The sequence below is a fragment of the Sapajus apella genome, unplaced genomic scaffold, assembly GCF_009761245.1.
Source record: "Sapajus apella isolate SASKATOON/1434 unplaced genomic scaffold, GSC_monkey_1.0 scaffold42, whole genome shotgun sequence".
Lineage (NCBI taxonomy): Eukaryota > Metazoa > Chordata > Mammalia > Primates > Cebidae > Sapajus > Sapajus apella.
In genome coordinates, this window is record NW_022436982.1 from 12,737,728 (window position 1) to 12,743,334 (window position 5,607).

A 5,607-nucleotide genomic window follows, 5' to 3' on the forward strand; every position below is an offset into this window, starting at 1 on the left:
GTTTTCACTGGTAACACATACTATCAATTTTGCCCTTGAAGTGACAGGTTCACTTGATACATATTTTGAAAAACTGTCAAATGCCCAATTCTCACTAACTATTGTTTGTCTGTCTGTCATTCTTTTAAGTAAAAATGTTATTCTTCTAAAGAGTGGCTACTTCAGTTCACATCTCAATTGCATGAGTGCATTTCCTTGACACAATCATTTTATTTTAGTATGCACCATAAGCACAGTCATGCAGAATATTAAAAAGACTGTCACATAGACTATTAAAATGATTGTACTCAAAGTCAAGATGTTGAAAAATTAATAATTTTTACTGTGTTCACAAGGGCATCCTTAAAAGAAACTGGTATTTTATTTGAATTCAAGTATATCAGCGTGAAAAATGTAATAATTAATACTGCATTTTGGTGACTTGATCGACACTCAGGCCCTGGCAATCTTACCCACCATTGTTTCTGCACCATCAGTACAAGTTGTTCACATGGTGAAAAAGACAAATAATGTCAATTTATTACAGAAATAGTTTTGACCTCATGGAGCCTCTTAAAATTTCTTGGGCACCCCTATGGTCATATAGACCACATTTTGAGAGCTTTTGGTCTAACAAATTTATTTGTATCTGCTCTGGTAAAGCCATCTTCAGCTTTACATCCTAAAGTAATTTTCCTTGGCCCTCAAGCCCAGCATCTTTAAATGAGGCCATCATTGGGCCCTTTTCCATTTCTCCAGCATCACTACATGAGACTTCCCCATTGACCAATACAGTCTACTCCAGACTTTTTCACTTCTTTAAATTTTCCATGCCCTTTATAGCTACAGGGCCACTCTCTATGCAGTTTCTGTTTTTGTTTTGCCCTGGGAAATTTTGCTTTCCACAAGATACTTAACAAACTCCTACATATCCTTTAAGTCTCTTACTTCGTATTACTTCCCTAGGGAAGGATGAAGGCAACCTAAATGAGACGTCCGTGACAATCACCGCCATAGCCACTTTTAGTTTTCCTGTGTAGCCCAGATGCCAAATGTAAATTCCAAAGTAGATTATAATGACTTCTTCAGTGGCTGTGTCCTTTGCTCTAATGTGAATTCCATAAGGGCAAGAATTATGCATCTTATATTCAAGATCTATCACCAAAGCCAAAGCATCACTGTGTCAGATATATTTTATGTGCAGAATTTAGATTTGAGCAAAAGGTTTCCTTAAAAAGAGGAGAAAAGTCTTACAATAAACGTAATGAGTTCTTTTTTTTTCCATTTATTTATTTTATTGCATTTTAGGTTTTGGGTACATGTGAAGAACATGCAAGATTGTTGCATAGGAACGATGATAGAGTGGACCGGTAATGAGTTCTTTAAAGAAAAAAAGCTTAAAATAGTTTTTCATTAATGAAGAAAATATAAATATATGCTTATATAAGCAATCGAGCATACAAATACAAATACCATCAAAAATTAATAGACAAAGTAATAAAATTAAATACGTATTTAACAACCTGAGTTTCAGTCACAAGATACCAGCGACATTTCTTCCAATTCGGAAATAGTTAGATACAGATGCATTTAACGTTACTGACAAGAATATGTCAAAAATGGTCCAAGTTATTTTACCACTGAAGGCAAAAAGAACAGTTATGGAAATGACTGAACAGAGTGTGAGCTAGGAAAATAATCACTGAGAATCAGGTTCCTTCTTATTACCTAAATTTTCTTAATGTGTTTCATTTAGGCTCAGATAACCTCCCGCGTACAGTTCCTAAATTTCCTCTCTTTCAAGAAGAAATGTACTCCCTGGAAGTACCTCTTCATGGCCAGTGTAGGGCCCTCGATTTCCAGGACAAACTCTTCCTTCCCATCCTCTATACCAAGCAGGTCTTCAGGTCTTCCCGCTGCTGATGAAATCCAGTCTGGAGTTTGTCCAGGAAGGTCCTGTTCCAAGCAGCAGAGAAGCTCTCGTGTAAAAGAGGCTGAAGATCTGCTGGTGCATCTTATGGAGAGCAGAGATCACTTGAGCTTTTCAGACAGTAAAGAAGGAAGATTGTCCTCATTTGGCTGAGAGCTTTCCCAAGTGAAGTCTTTGAGGCAGATCACAGATAAGGGAGTAGATGTGTCAGGAGATCATCACCAATACCCACCAGTGAGGAGACTGAGAAAGCCATTGGTAAGTTCCAAGGAAAAGCTCTTCTGGTTAAGATGGGATATCGGAGCGTTGCCCCAGCTTCTCTGAGGACCTTCTGCCTGTGAGCCTCTTAAATATTCAGCACAAGATTTCATTTTCTGAATTTTCCTCAGATCTTTTTACTTCCTAATTTTGAAGTTTTTCTTTTCTTCAAGGGCCTGGGAGACCACTCTGTCTTTCTGTCTTCTTACAATTGAGTTGAAATTATTCACTACAAAATTAAAAGTTCTAATTCGATGGGATGCTTATCACCTCAGCAAAAATTGACTTTGAACTAATGATAGAGCTGTCTGGATCTTTCTTCCTGATGTTCAGGACAACTTTTAAGAAAGCTTTACCAGGCTTCTTCTAAAATATCTTTTCTATCCCTCTAGATTTCCCTCTTGAAAGTGTTGATATACTAGATCATGTATGTAAGATACATTCTTTATGTGCATAAATTTCGTCTTATTCTTTGCTATATTCTCAAATACCAGACACTTAGAAGTCTTTTTGCTTAATGTATGTGTTTTTAATGAATAGGGCCCATGGATTTCTTTAACTCATTGGAACTTTCACCTGGCTCAAGTCGGTATTGGTTCAAGGGACATAAAGCTAGAACGGAAGTTATTCACCTTTATTCCCTTGTATGGGTTAGCTGGACAACAGCCTCTGGCTTCTAATTCCACAGCATTATATTAAAGTACACCATTATTATCTAGCTCTCCTGAAGTATCCTTTCACTTCACTGGATTTCCATATATATAGTGGACTTTCCACTCAAGACTAAACTATGAGCATCTAGCTTAATATTTCAGACATCCATATTCCCACAATTATAAATTTTCTCAATCACTTCCTGAAAGTAAAAGACATATCAGCAACCTTTACTAGAACTCTTCAGACAATATTGTGTTATGGGCACAATCTGAGGATCGGGGGCAAGCTTGCTGTACATTCAAGCCTAAATTGTTTTATCTCCCATGTTTCCTTCTTTTCAGTTCAAACATACCTAAGCAGAATATGTGTATGAATATCCCACTATGGTCACTAGTGACTTCCTTTTTTTTTTTTTTTCTGATGTACAATAAGTCTGCTAACTTCCTCTCTTCAAAATGGGGAATAAAAAGTAATTCACACACAAAGGCACCAAACATGAATAGGAAATGACAGGAGGTGATTGAGAAGAATCTCAATCCAAATGAAAATATCAGCTGCAGACAGTCCAGCAGTGGGGGGAAACTGGCTGTTTAAAAGCAGGTGGTTACCTAAAGGGCTAGTTTTCAGCTTTGCAAAATCAGTGAATTTATTTTTTTAGTTGTCTGTTTACTTTCTTTTACTATACACAGTGATCATCAGACTGGAGATTTTGCCACACCAACCACACTCCAAAGGGGCTGGGTCATACACTGTGTGGCCATTTAATTCATGTTTGAGAGGTCAGCTTTCCCACAAGCTAATAGATGTTAGTCATCTGGAAGGGCACTCTCTCCTTCACATGCTCATGTTTACAGTAAGAGGTGAAATTCGAGTAACAATGTTTATTGATGCTCTGAGAATTAAAGGAAGAGAAACAGATCTTTTCCGGGAGATTTCCACCCAGCTTTATAGTTGGGGGTACATTCATTTTCTCCATCGTGACAATGGCTACCAAGTGGCAAGTGTTGTTTTATTCAGGCATTGTACTAAATACATAGTATCATCCAATTCAACTTGTTTAATCAATGTTTCATAGTTTTATTGTAGAGATTATTTACTTGTAAGTTAAACTTATTCTTAGGTTTTTATCTTATTTGTACCTGTTGTTAATGGCATTACTTTCTTGGTTTCTTATACAAATTGTTTGATATTGACATATAGAAATGATACTGATTTTTAAAATTTGTTAAATTTTGGGGGACACATAGTAGGTATATCTGTTAATAGAGTACATGAGATACTTTAATACAGACATACAATGCAAAATAATCACATCCTGATTAATGAGATATCTATCCCCTCAAGCATGTATCCTTTATGTAATGAAGAATCCAATTGGCCGGGCGTGGTGGCTCACGCCTATAATCCCAGCACTTTGGGAGGCTGAGGCAGGTGGATCACGAGGTCAAGAGATGGAGACCATCCTGGTCAACACGGTGAAACCCCGTCTCTACTAAAACTACAAAAAAATGAGCTGGGCATGGTGGCGCGTGCCTGTAATCCCAGCTACTCAGGAGGCTGAGGCAGGAGAATTGCCTGAACCCAGGAGGCGGAGGTTGTGGAGAGCCGAGATTGCGCCATTGCACTCCAGCCTGGGTAACAAGAGCGAAACTCTGTCTCAAAAAAAAAAAAAAAAAAAAGAATCCAATTATACTCTTTTAGTTATTCTAAAATATACAATTAAATTATTATTGACTATATTCACCCTATTGTGCTATCAAATCATAGGTCTAATTCATTCTTTCTAACTACTTTGTGTACCCATTAACCAACCCCACTTGTCCCCCAAACCCCCACTACCCTTCCTGCTGTTGGTAACTATACTTCTATTCTCTATATCCATAAGTCCAATTGTTTTAAGTTTAAGCTCCTATAAAATAAGTGAGAACATGTGAAGGTTGTCTTTCTTTACCTGGAGTATTTCGCTTAACATAATACCTCTGGTTCTATCCATGTAGTGACAAATGACAGAATCTCTTTCTTCTTTATGGCTGAATAGTACTTCATTGTGTATATATACTGTATTTTTCTTATCCGTTCATCTGTTGATGAACAACTAGGTTGCATTCAAATCTTGGCTATTGCAAATAGTGCTGTAACAATCATGGGAGTGCAGATATCCCTTTGAAATATTAATTTGCTTTCTTTTGGGTGCATACCGAGCAGTGGGATAATTGCGTTGTGTGATAGCTCTATTTTTAGATATCACCTCCCACCCATTAAAATGTCCATGATAAAAAAGAAAAAGAAGAAAAAAAATAACATGTTGATGTGGAGAAACAGGATCTCTGTGCACTGTTTTTGGGAATGAATTGTAAAATGATGCAAGAGTTATGAAAAACAATATGGTGGTTCCTCAAAAATTAAAAATTGAATTATTATACACCCAGCAATTCACTACTGACTATATATCCAACACAAAAGTATTCACAATAGTCAAAACGTAGCAACCGAAATGCCTATGGATGGATGAATTAATTTTAAAAAATGGTCAATACATATCATGGAATATTATTCAGTCTAGAAAAAGAAGGAAATTCTGACACATGCTACAAGAGGATACTGGAGTACAGTATGCTAACTGAAATAAACCCATCACACACACACACAAAAAAACAAATAGTATATGATCACTTATATAGCCAAGTGTATACATACAAAATGTGTAGGATTTTGGAAAAGGGAGACACAGTGACTTGTTTAATAAGTACAGGGTTTAAATTTTCCAAGATGAAAAGAGTTCT